The sequence below is a fragment of the Oryx dammah genome, unplaced genomic scaffold, assembly GCF_014754425.2.
Source record: "Oryx dammah isolate SB20612 unplaced genomic scaffold, SCBI_Odam_1.1 HiC_scaffold_18, whole genome shotgun sequence".
NCBI classification, from domain to species: domain Eukaryota; kingdom Metazoa; phylum Chordata; class Mammalia; order Artiodactyla; family Bovidae; genus Oryx; species Oryx dammah.
The window spans coordinates 32,723,004-32,736,788 of NW_024070202.1; the positions used below are offsets into that span (position 1 = coordinate 32,723,004).

General features: G+C 41.1%; 1 protein-coding gene across 2 annotated transcripts in view; it reads left to right on the forward strand.

The window, feature by feature from the left end:
• Positions 1-7,917: 7,917 nt before the first annotated feature.
• CCDC126 (coiled-coil domain containing 126) overlaps positions 7,918-13,785 on the forward strand; it is a 44,139-nt gene continuing 38,271 nt past the window's right edge. Inside the window, exons 1-2 of one of the 2 annotated variants that reach the window (XM_040260678.1) lie at positions 7,918-8,145; positions 8,549-8,629. The gene's annotated coding sequence lies outside the window, so the exon portion shown is untranslated. The remainder of the gene's footprint in view (positions 8,146-8,548; positions 8,630-13,785) is intronic. The other variant, XM_040260677.1, reaches the window with a different exon arrangement.

Here is a 13,785-nt window from a genome sequence, read left to right on the forward strand (position 1 = left end):
TTTATCCTGTATGGGACTCTTTATGTCTCTTGGACTTGATTGACTATTTCCTTTTTCATGTTGGAGAAATTTTCAACTATAGTCTCTTCAACAATTTTCTCATTCCCTTTCTTTTTCTCTTCTTCTTCTGGGACCCCTATAATTCGAATGATGGTGTGTTTGATATTGTCCCAGAGGTCCCTGAGGCTATCCTCAGTTCTTTTCATTCTTTTTACTTTATTCTGCTCTTCAGAAGTTATTTCCACCATTTTTTCTTGCAGCTCATTGATTCATTCTTCTGCTTGAGATATTCCACTATTGATTCCTTCCAGAGTATTTTTAATTTCAGTAATTATGTTGTTTGTCTCTGTATTCTTTAATTCTTCTAGGTCTTTGTTAACTGATTCTTGTATTTTCTCCATTTTGTTTTCAAGGTTTTCGATCACCTTTAGTATCATTATTCTGAATTTTTTTCAGATAGTTTACCTATTTCTTCTTCATTTATTTGGACTTCTGTGTTTCTAATTTGTTTCTTCATTTGTGCAGTATTTCTCTGCCTTTTCATTATTATTTTTTTTTAACTTATCATGTTTGAGGTCTCCTTTTCCCAGGCTTCAAGGTTGAGTTCTCTCTTCTTTTTGGTTTCTGCCCTCCTAAGATTGGTCCAGTGGTTTGTGTATAAGGTGAGATTTGTGCTGAGTTTTTTTTTTTTTTTTTAAATTTTGTTTATTTGTTTGTTTTTCCTCTGATGGGCAAGGCTGAGTGAGGTGGTAATCCTGTCTGTTGATGACTGGGTTTGTATTTTTGTTTTCTTTGTTGTTTAGATGAGGCATCCTGCGCAGGGTGCTACTGGTGGTTGAGTGATATGGGGTCTTGTGTTCAAGTGGTTTCCTTTGTGTGAATTCTCAGTATTTGATACTTCCTAGCGTTAGTTCTGGAGAAGGCAATGGCACCCCACTCCAGTACTCTTGCCTGTAAAATCCCATGGACTGGGGAGCCTGATGGGCTGCCATCTATAGGGTCGCACAGAGTTGGACACGACTGAAGCGACTTAGCAGCAGCAGCAGCAGCAGCAGGGTTAGTTCTCTGGTAGTCTAGATCTTGGAGTCAGTGCTCCCACGCCAAAGACTCAGGGCTTGATTTCTGTTTCAGCAGAAAGAGAGGCAGGTGGAGCAGAATCATGTGGTGATGACTCATTCCAGTCACCGCAGCCTCCCCCAGGAACCACATCTGTTGTTGGTTCAAAACTCTGAGAGTTCCATGTGAAATCCCAAACAGGATCTCCTGAACGGAGGGCAAGGAGAGACTGAAGATAGGGGCCAATCACTCCAGATTCATAGGTGGCAGTTTTAAGAAGCAAACTTTCTTACTTGGGTACCTGAAAACAGTGGCTGTCTGCATCCACTCCCCAGAATCTTAGGAGTTTATAAAGACGACTTAATGGGGCTCAGTCACATGCAGTACAGCCCAGATAATCTCAGTAACACTTTATTTACTCTCTCAAGCCTGCAGTGTTGTCTTGAAATAGTTCCCACTAGGGAAGCCTCCCTCTCACTTTTTATGGAATCTGAGAGACATGGCTGACAGAATGTGGGTGGAAGTAGATGAATTTGACAGGGACTAGTGTTTCCAGGCTGCATCTATCTGTTCTGCTAAAAGATTGATCTGAGTAGTGTACAGTGGGGAATGTATTGGAATGTGTGAATTTTACAGAACATGTTAAAATGTAACTTATGACAGACAAAGCTCTTGGGATTGTAAGAATTAAAATACAATAAAGTTGGATAATGCTTAGACCAAAATATTAATACAGCTCTGCACCATGTCACATCTTTTCTTCAAATTTGCAATGTCATACATCTTGACTGACAAGATTTCATAATCTATTTGAGTAAGTGTAAGTAGAGAGATACCTAAACATTTTTTTAACAAATGGATAAACTAAGACATAGCCAAGGAAAGTGGCTTAATCCTTGGGATTTATCAAACACAGTTATTAAAAATCGAATCCATTTTATCTAATTTAGAATATTTGGAGGCTTCGGTTTCTAAATCTAGCTCCTTATGTGGAAAAATGTATACTAATGGGCCTTGAATGCAATAGCATTCATCAATTGATTTACTTTAATGAGGTCATTATTTTGAATTTTATAATAATGGACAAAATATAGGTAATTTTGTGATTAGGCAAGTTAGCATCCCCCCCCCCCAAAAAAAGATACATATTTGTACATTTTGGTGTGAAAGGTTAAAATCCATCTTCCTGAGTGTGTATGAGCACCTGCTAGGAGATATAATCGTCATTATGATCTTGGTATTTTGAATGTTCATCTTCTCATTTTTTGCAGTTTACATATGGGAGTTTAAAGAAATAAGATGTGCTTTCTATAAAGGAAGGCCTAAATTTGAATTAGGCAAGATATGATGGGTTTTTAGCTTTAGTTCAGTTCAGTCGCTCAGTCGTGTCCGACTCTTTTTGACCCCACGGACTGCAGCATGCCAGGCTTCCCTGTCCATTACCAACTCCCAGAGTTTACTCAAATTCATGTTCATTGAGTCGGTGATGCCATCCAACCATCTCATCCTCTGTTGTTCCCTTCTCCTCTCGCCTACAATCTTTCCCAGCATCAGGGTCTTTTCCAATGAGTCAGTTCTTTGCATTAGGTGGCCAAAGTATTGGAGTTTCAGCTTCAACATCAGTCTTTCCAATGAATATTCAGGACTGACTTCCTTTAGGATGGACTGGTTGGATCTCCTTGCTGTCCAAGGGACTCTCAAGAGTCTTCTCCAACACCACAAAAGCATCAAAAGCATCAATTCTTTGGTGCTCAGCTTTCTTTATAGTCCAACTCTCAGATCCATACATGACTACTGGAAAAACCATAGACTTGACTAGATGGACCTTTGTTGGCAGAGTAAGACAGCTTTTTAATATGCTGTCTAGGTGGCTCAGATGGTAAAGTGTCTGCCTACAATGTGGGAGACCTGAGTTCAATCCCTGGGTTGGGAAGATCTCCTGGAGAAGGAAATGGCAATCTACTCCAGTATTCTTGCCTGGAAAATCCCATGGATGGAGGATCCTGGTAGGCTACAGTCCACAGGGTTGCAAAGAGTTGGACATGACTGAGCACCTTCACTTTCACTTTTCAAGTTGGTCATAACTTTTCTTCCAAGGATTAAGTGTCTTTTAATTTCATGGCTGCAGTCACCATCTGCAGTGATTTTGGAGCCCCCCAAAATAAAGTCTGTCACTGTTTCCACTGTTTCTCCATCTATTTGTCATGTAGCTTCAGTTCAGTTCAGTTCAGCTCAGTTCAGTTCAGCTCAGTCGTATCCGACTCTTTGTGACCCCATGAATCGCAGCAACTCCCGGAGTTCACTCAGACTCAAGTCCATCGAGTCAGTGATGCCATCCAGCCATCTCATCCTCTGTCGCTTAGGGGTAAACAAAATACCTGTTTTGCATGTTCAGACTGATATCTTTAAAATAGATAACAAATGAGGATCTACTGTATACAGGGAACTCTGCTCAATACTCTGTAATAATGTATATAGGAAAAGAATTTGATAAAGAATAGACACATTATATGTATAACTGAATCACTATGTATAACTGCACACCTGAAACTAACACAACATTGTTAATTAACTGTACTCCCACATAAAATTTAAAAAGCCAAAACGTTGTTTTTATTTTGATATTTTTTACACAATGTTAAATGATATATACATATACAAAGACACATTCTTAAATAAAAAACATACCATATTGTATATTAAAAAAAAATCCCCTTTGTTGGCCCAAACTGTTTATTACATTTTTGATTAGGAGCTCTTCCTGTAGTTAGCAGGCTCCTCCTGCATTCCCAGACCCCAAAGAAGAGGGGCGGCTTCAGGGCTCCCTTCCCTAGCCTGTCAGACTCCCACAGACCAAACCCTTTGGACCACTGTGTGGAAAAGTAGAATTGTCCACAAAGGGTTAGGCATGCCACAGAAACTTATCACAACATAGAAGGAACAAAGATTCTGTTAACTTGAATGTACCCCCTCAAAGCCCAGTGGAAGGTGCTTCCAGGTTTAGGCCTTCCCAACAATGGTGTCCTTCAGGGAGGCTTCCTTCATTTCTGACCTGTCTCTCCCTCATCTTGCTGTCCGCATTTCAAACTCAGCAGAGAGCCACCATTTTCCCACAGGTTTAGCCCAGAGTCCTTTTCATGGTTTTAGCAGAGCTGAGCAATACTTCAGGCCCAAGCTGTGTCATGCTCTGCCTCATATATGAGAGTAGAGTTAGGTACTCCAATTCCAATTCCTTCTCCTAATTTAGTTTCTCACTCCTTTCCTCAGAGACAACACAATTAACCTCGGAAAAGTCTACTTTTGTTGTTAACATGATATGACTAGCAATGTATTTTAGGAACAAACTACCTTCTCACCTGTTACATGGGCTTCCCTGGTGGCAGCAGAGGTAAAGAACCTGCCTGCCAATGCAGGAGATGTCGGTTTGATCCCTGGATTGGGAAGATCCCCTGGAGAAGGAAATGGCAACACACTTTAGTATTCTTGCCTGGGAGATCTCATGGACAGAGGAGCCTGGTGGGCTACTGTCCATGGGGTCGCAAGAGTCAGACACGACTTAGTGGCTAAACCATCATAACAGGTATCACGTTCTGCTGTGCCTTTTTGTTTATTTATCTTCTCTCCCTTCCCCCTACCATAAGAGAATTCCCAGTCTTAACCCCTTCCCCACAAAGTACCTTCTGTCCTAGAGGTAGCCATTAACCTTTTTTTTTTTTTCCAGACGCCCCTGCAGTGGAGGCAGGCAGTCTTTAACTACTGGACCACCAGCGAAGTCTCCAACCTCCTTTTTTATGGTAACTAATTCCTTGTTCTTCTTTACTGTTTCAGCACCTAAGTATTCATTCTTTCATTAAAAAAAATTTTTTTAGACAGTCTTTACTTTAAAATTTTATAACTTTGTTTATTTATTTTTGGCTCTGCTTTATTTTCGTTGCTTTGCTTGGGCTTTCTCCAGTTGCAGGGAGCAGGGGCTACACTTGGTTGTGGCGAGCAGCCTGCTCCCTGCATTGGCTTCTCTTGTTGCAGAGCAAGGGGTTCTAGGGCGCCTGGGCTTCAGTGGCTGTGGTTTACAGGTTCTAGAGTGAGGGCTCAGTAACTGTGGCATGCAGGCTTAGTTGCTCCGAAGCAGGTGGAATCTACCTGGCAAGGGATCGAATCTGAGTTCCCTGCACTGGCAGGCAGATTCTTATTCACTGTGCTACCAGAGGAGTCCCTATGCATTCTTTATTCATGTTTTTGAACTTTATAAAAATGGAATAACATAGTATATATTATTTTGTGAGTGGTTTCTTAACATATTTTTAAGATCAGCTATATTATGGCATGTAGTTTATTCATTTCTCTATCATATTTTATTATCATATGACAATTTGTCCATTTTTATGTTGATAGACGACATGGGGTTGCTGACAGTTTTTAGCTGTAACAGCAGCACTGCTGTTAACCTTCTGGCACATGTATCTTGGTGCAGATGACCCTTTCTCAGGGTATATACCAGGAAGTGATATGCTTGGTCACGTGTGGGCCTGTGTTCAACTTTAGTTGATAAAGTCAAACAACTTTTCCAAACTGCTCTTTTAATTTACTCTCCCTGTAGTAAATGAAAATTCCTGTTTCTCCACTCCTAGTCAACTTGTAATTGTCAGTCTCTTTCATTTTAGCCATTCTGGTGGGTGGTATTATTTTGCTGTGGTTCCAATTTCCTTTTCCCTTACCAGATTGACACTTTTCACATGTTTACTGGCTATTTGGATTTCTTCCTTATTAATGTGCCTGTTCAAATCTTTTTCTTATGATTATAGTTCTTTATATGTCCTGGGTATAAGATTTCTCTTGTTTCTACATGTTGTAAATGTCTTTTCAGCTTCATTGAGAGATAACTGTTGAGATGTACAATGCAATATTGTAATTTCTTATTTGACTCTGAGATTTGCTTAAGCTTATTGAAATATAATTGACATATGGTTCTGTGTAAATTAAGCTGTACAGCATAATCCTGTAATTTATTTGACTCTGAGGCTTGCTTTTTAGCTCTTTTAATGGTGTCATTTGATGAAACCAAGTTTTAAATATTAATGTAGTTAATTTATTAGTTTTTCAATTATACTTAGTGCTTTTGGATTAATTTTAAAAGTCTGTCCCCTACACTTGAGATCCTGATTATATTTTCCTGCTTTATTTTCTAAAAGCTTTATTATTTTGCCTTTCAAATTTATGTCTAGTATCCAACTGAAACTCATTTTTGTGTGTAAAGAGGCCAATTTCATCTTTTCCCTTCCAAATGGAAATCTATTTGTCCCAACACCAGTCACGGGAAACTATTCTTTAGGCATTGCTCTGCATCACCTCATGACAACATAAATCAAATTTCCATGTACAGATGAGACTTTCTGCACTGTTTATTTTTTTAATAGCAGGGACTGGACAACAGCAACTGTCTCCTAGGGGCGGTGCTAGCAGACTCAGACTCACGTGGGGACAGTAGGGCATCTGTGGGCTCTTTATTCGGTCTTATTGGTCTATTGGTGCATTCCTGATCCAATACCACACTGCCTTAATGACTATGGCTTTGTAAGAAAGCTCGATATCTGGTTGCACGTCTTCCTCCTCCTGGTCTTTCTTTTACTTCTTCCTCTTTCTCATATTTCATATATACTTGTCTTTGCTTTTCCATAAAATTTTAGATTAGTTCGTTAAGTTTCTCTCACCCCCCTCCCCCCACCTACTGAAGTTTATCTGAAATTCCACTGGATCCATAGATAAATATGGGGAGACTGGACATCTTCCAATACTGAGTCTTGCAGTCTGTGAACACTATTATCTCTTATTGGTTTAGGTCATCTTCAGTGTTTTAAAAATGTTTTCTTCATATAGGTCTTGTACTTTTTGATTTATTTCTAGATATTTGATATTTACTTGAAGGTACTGTAAGCTTCAAATACTCTAACTTAAATTTTCTAACTTTTCCCCTCAGTTCAGTTCAGTCGCTCAGTCGTGTCCGACTCTTTGCGACCCCATGATCTGGAGCACGCCAGGCTTTTCCTGTCCATCACCAACTCCCAGAGCTTGCTCAAACTCATGTCCATCAAGTCGGTGATGCCATCCAACCATCTCATCCTCTGTTGTTCCCTTCTCCTCCTGCCTTCAATCTTTCCCAGCATCAGGGTCTTTTCAAATGAGTCAGTTCTTCGCATCAGGTGGCCAAAGTATTGCAGTTTCAGCTTCACCATCAGTCCTTCCAATGAATATTCAGGAATGATTTCCTTAGGATTGGCTGATTTGATTGATCTCCTTAGCCTTTTCCCCTAGACTATAGAAAAAAGTATTATTTTTGAAAGATACTATTTTTCTTTCTATTAATCTTGTTAAATTCATTCATTGTAACAATTTATCTGCAGATTCTTTTGGATTTGCCACATACATATCTATGAAAAATAACGACTTTGTTTCTTCCTGTTCTTAGTCTTTTTTTCCCCTTACTCCATTGGCTAAGGACATTCACGGGCAATAACGGGCATTCTTGCCAGTAGTACACTTTTAATCACTACTAAGCCCTCTGCCTCAAGCCAACGGCGTGTAATTGTTGGTTCCCAGCTGGAGAGTGTGAGTGAGACGCCCACGCTCTCCCTTCAGCGCTTGCAGCGAATTAAACCAGAGAGTAAGCCTCCCCGAAGCTCGCCTTCCAATTCTCAGGAAGGAGCTGGCAGCCCCCTCTGGTTGCCACGCAACGGCGTCTCCTGACTCGGAGTAGGTGCGAACCGTTTAGAGGCACGTGCCGCCTCTTCCGCATTCCTGGACTACATCCCCCACAATGCGTCGCGCTACGGGCCGCAGGTCTCCAAGCAGGGGAAGGGCCGGGCAAGGAGGCGGAGCGGAAGCGGAGTGTGAGGGACAAGAGGAGTAAAATCCCCACAAGCCGGGAACCGACCTTGTTGCTGATTCCCAGCCCAGGCCTTTCTTCATCCCGACCTGGAGGCTGCTTCGTGAGCGCGGGACGCAGCTGACGCCCGCTAATCGGCTTTCTTTGCGCCGCCCCAGCTCGGAAGCCAGTCGGCGTCGGCGACAGAGACGAGACGCCCACAAGGCAAGGTAATGAGGAGGGGCGAGGGGGAAGCCGCTGTTGGAGGCGTCTCTGTCCGTCCGGCTCGCGTCTCTGCCGGAGCCCCTCGGGCCGGGGGCCGCCTCTCCTCCGCCGTGCCCCGTCCCCCGCCCCATCGGGGCCGCTGCCGCGGGGCGTCCGCGAAGACCCCGCTCCAGCGCTGACCCGCAGCTCCCGGGCACGGCCGAGGAGGGTCTTTGTCCCTGCCGCTCCAGGTCTGACAACCGCGGCCCCCGGGCCCCGGGCAGAGAACCGAGCGTGGCTCGGGCTGCGTGATCCGAGTGGGGCGGGCTGGGTCCCGTGGCCGCTGGCGCGGGGGAGCGACGGACCTGAGCTGCGGGGTTGGAGCGCCCGCGCGGCAGCCGCACTCACTTCTTTTTCTGTTTCTGACAGCTCAGTTCTGTTCTACTTTGAGAGAGAAAGTCAGATGCCCTTTTTAAATTCCCTCTCCAAAACTCAGCTGCTGGGTGACTGGTAAGGATGAATTTAAACGTCTATGTCGACTGTGGCTTATAATCTCGCAAGCCCTATTAAAACAGCCTGGCTTACAGTACTGATCGACTCACTGCCTGGCTTTAGTGACCTTGGTTAATTAAGGCTCTAAGCCTGCATTTTCTCACCAATCAAATGGCCGTAACAGTACACATCTCTAAGTTGCTAGAATAAGAAATAATATGCTTACAACGCCACAAATTCTCTTCACTTGGAAAAATTCTTTGAGTGTGATACTTACATTAGCTATACTGAAGTGGCTCCTAGATTGGCGAGTTTTGTGTTCTTGTTTAATCACTGGCACTCTGGGTTGTATATTCTTCACTTTATATATCTTGTTCACCTTAAACCTAAGTAAAGGTTTCTTTAAAATGTGCTGTGTTTTCAATTTCCGCCGTTTTAAGATGGCTGAGAACATTCTTGGAAAATTGATGACTCTGCTTTTTGTGGGTCGCTTTAGATATGAGGACTTACTCACCCCACCCCCATCCCCCCTATGTTCTGTAGGGGATTCTTGGAGGAGCTTAAGTGTTTTGGCAGAATAAGCATCTAGGTGTTCTGCAGTCCTTAACCTGGGGCTTCACCATCTTTACTTTATGACAGCTTCCCACCCGCCCCAACCCCCCCCCCCCCCACCCCGGAATTGTCTACTGTTTAGTAATTTTCACTTTTGGGCTTTTTGTTTCCAAGTTGTAGTGTTCGTTCTAAGGATAAATCCAACGTTAGCAATACATTTTATAAGAAATGATTGGAAGCACTTCACATTAGTCCTTCTTTAGTTATGATTGTTCTTGCACTGTTTTCTCCTGAATTTTACTGACATAGGTGTTGAGTTTTTCCTCATGGAAATCTTTATGATCCTTTGTTGAAATTGTTTTCACTTAAAATGTGTGTTCGGTACTACTTTGAGTTCAAATACTGTGCAGTCTGAAATAAGTTCTCTACATTAAGCTGTTTTTGAATGTATGGTTATGGTGGGGGAAAAGCCAGTGGAGCAAGGTGAATTTTGTGTAATGTCTTGAGTGACACATGCATGAAAAAAAATTACTTAAGGAGAAATCTACTGAATGTATTTCATCAGGATATCAGAGAACCAGAGAGTATATACGTGAAAAACGTATTTAAACTGTGGGAGATGGCATAGTGCACATAAAGATTTCTTATTCATTTAGAAATGTGTGGCAGAAATACTTGTTTGTAGGAAAAAATGTTTCTCTGTTGGTGATGTCATTTGGTGCTGTGTATAGGACAGAATAATGACTATGGAAGTAGGAGACCTTGATTCTTGTCCTGGGTCTGTCACTCTGTATGACCTTAGTTTCCTTTGTGGTTGTCAACTTCCTCATCTTTCAAATAGAGAATTGGTCTGATTCCAGGGATTCTTCTAACTCAGACTTTTCAGTGGTAAGTTCTTTTTTAATGTGGGAAAAAAATGATGTAAACCCTTTTAATAATTTATTTGTGTCTTAGGGTATTTTTCCCCCACCTTGGGGAATGGGTACACATGAAAGAATAGAAACATAAACAAGAATCTGTTTTCATACCTCTTTCAGGAGCTGCACATCTGCGTTTTTGACATGGTTCGTTTTCTTCCTCCATACTCTGTATCTCTTTTCTTTAGTCACAGTCTCTTTATCTGTTATCCCTGCTTTTGTATAACTTGGGATCCCATGGACAGAGTAGTCTGGCAAGCTACAGTCTATGGAGGCCCAAAAGAGTGGGGACAGGATTTAGCAACTAAATAACAGTATAACTTGGGTTTGTCAGTCCCCCTAATTCAACCTCATTGTTTCTTTTTGTGATATTTATTTATTATTTATATGTATTATATATTTATTTATTATTTTTACTCCCAACAGCTTGTTTTTTTTTTTTTTTTTTTTAGGGGCTTTTTTGTGCGAAGTCTCAGGCAGAGGTGCCCAGGGCTGGGCTGGTCAGCTGTGGAAGGGGAGGTGGGGTCATGTGGCACAAAGCGTGACTGGCTGAGTCAGTGGCTGAAATGTCTAGTAGGGCGCGATGTATTTTGGATCACACTTTCACTGTGTGTGGTGCTTGAGTAGTTTCCCTTTTGCTCTAACATGCTCCTCGTCACCCTCGTTTATTTTATCCGTTGTCTTTTATCTCTCTTTGTCCTCTCCAGTGCTTTCGTTGTCTTTTGCCTCTCCCCAATATTCCATCTAAAAATGATCTTAGATCTTGAGATATGATATTTCTGTGTCTTAGCTGGAATTACAGTGTAGCTTCTTCCAAGGCAGTTCACATTTTAAGTCTTAGACCTAATTAGTAGTGGATGGCTGTGTCCTATGTTAAATTTTTTCCCTAGTTGTTAGCCTCAGGCAATTTATGTAGAGAAACTAGCAAATATTTTAGGAATGAGCTTTTCTCCTGAAATTACATTCAAAGGCAAGTCTGTGGCATACGTATTTCTTTTTTTGGAGAGAACTATCTGAACCTCTGAGCTCTAGTGAGAACATACTGTGTCTTTTTGTAATAAAGATCTGCTTTTCCAGCTGTAAATTCCGTAGGAGACCAACAGGCAGTGATTCTTGTAGCACCTTTGGCTGAATGAGAGCTTCTGTGCTTGCTAGTTGCTGCTAATAGTTACTTCAGTTATATATTCATAATGGCACAAAAGTAGAGCCCTGAATGAATGCAAAAATGGGACTTGAAGGAGAGAGTTCCAAGGTAGGATTGGTCATCCATTGAAGTTTTTAGTCTTGCTATTGCAACGTTTGCATAAAAATACAAAGAAATATTTAAAGATCGGCAGAGTGAAATGCAGTGTTTATAACATTTTTGACTGCAGCCCATAGAAAGGGGCCTTTTAACCGACAGACTCCATGGATATATAACTCTGTGTGCGTGTGTATGAAAAAACTCTATGTGTATATAAAGCTGAAAAAAGTTTTACAAAATAAAATCTATATTCTGTACAGTCTACTCTGATAATTTCTCTTTCATTTATGTATTTTTGGCTGTGTTGGATCTTGGTTGTGTGCGGGCTTTCCCTAGCTGTGGGAGGGGCTCCTCTCTAGCTGTGGGGAGCTGGCTCCTCTTGTGGAGAGCAGGCTCTAGGGGGCACTGGGCTTCAGTAGATGTGGCACATGGTATTAGTTGCTCCTTGGCTTGTGGGATCTTTCTGGACTAGGGATCGAACTCATGTCCCCTGCATTGATTGGCAGATTCTTAGCCACTGGACCACCAGGGAAGTGTTCTGTGTTTCATCTTGTTTAAAAAGGGCTAGTTGAAAAGTAGATTTTTGTTCCTTGCTTTTGAAAAAACGCTGGAGTCCTGGGCTGAGAGTCTAGATGCTTAATTTTCCCATTTGTTTGACACTGGGTGGTCATTAATCCTCCTGATGCTTCCCTTTCCTTCTCTTTATTTATTAAAAGATATTTCTTTCTTTATTTGCGGGCACCATCTCTTAGTTGTGGCACATGGGATCTTTAGTTGCAGCATGTAGTCTCTTAATTGCAGCTTGTGGGCCCTAGTTCCCTGACCAGGGATCGAACCCAGGTTCCCTGCATGGGGAGCACAGAGTGTTAGCCACTGGACCACCAGGGAAGTCCCTCCTTGTCTTTAAAATGAGGATCTTCTAGTTTAAATATTCACTGATCCTCTATCTTTACTTTTCCCTAGTAATAATGTTGGAGCAATGTATTCGTCTTTAGGTCTTTGGCTAGGGAGAAACCACTGAAAAATAGCTTAGCTATGTAGTTACTTGCATGTTTGCTGTTTGGCAAGAGCTTTGAAAAATCTTTGTTCATGTGTAAATCTTGTGAATTGGAGTGAATACATTAAGGTCTGTAATGCAGTAAATATATAAATTAAGAAAAATTTTCCCCATGTTCTTTGTTTTTCTACTTTAGTGTTTTGTAACGAGCAATATTTTGGAGTTTGAAAAATTGTATTTAAAATGCTTAATAGCAATTACAAATTAACATGCCATCACATTGCCAGATAGACTTTATATCTCCTCCTTCTTACCACTGCCCTTTTCATATTAGAAAAGGTCAAAAAGAATGTTTTCCTGTATAAAGACCACCATGTCAGATCATTACTGCTCATATGTTACCAAACAGCGAAACTGCCATTCTCATAAGAAAAGGGAATACAGAGCTTTCTTTGCTTGTGGGTTTCCTTTTGTTCATTTTGGACAGTTTCTCCAAACCAGGCCATTCCATGCGGGGATTGGGATTCCTTTCATTCTCATATGTTTGTACTGAGGAGAATAGAAATAAGGAATTTACTGTCTGCTCCCAAGATTCTAGTTAGAATTCTCAAGGTTTTGGTTAGAAGGAAATTGGAGCCAGACTTCATACTTCCGTTTCTTTCCTCAGGTCAGACCTCCTTCCTTGACCTCATAGCTCATTTGGCTCCTCCAAATTCTCATTTTTTCTCAATCTCTGTTTATTTTCTTCGTACTGAAATTAGCTTGTTTCTGTGTTTGCTTGTTACCATCTGACTTCTACTAAAGCATAATCTTTAGAAGAGCAGGAATCCTGGCTTGTTTCCAATTCACATCTCCTGTTCCTGGCACATAGTAGGTGCTTTAATAAATATTGTGAATGAATAAGTGAGCAAATGAATGAATAAACCAAGGTCTTTCAGGCTTAAATGAAACTGTATGTAGTAAAGGTTGTTTGAATACAGTTCTTTCTGTGTCATCCCTCCCCCCGCCCTCCCTTTATTTTTTCTGGAAATGTGTTCTTATCGTTGTATTTGCTGATCATGGTGAAGATACCTACATCCAGAAGACCTTGTATATTTTTTCTAGTTCTTTTGCTTATGTTAAAAAAATAAAGATCTACGATTTAAGTTCTTCCTGTAGCAACTTTGTAATACTTTGATTTCTGTGAATCAACATATTTGAAACTTTAATATACCAACCTGATAGTTTAAAGAATAGTCCAAACTATATATCTTCAGAATTTTTAGTATCATTGACCTAAACTGCCAGTACTGTTTTCTTGTTACATTCCTTTAAAACAAAAAAGAACAAAGTTCACTTGATATTATAGTTAGTTCAGTACTTACAGTCTTTTCTCCTGGAGGTAGGGGAGGTAGTGTGGTACAGAGAAAAACCTAAATAGTGAGTCAGGACCTGTGTTCAGGGCCAGTACAGTTTCTGCTACTAA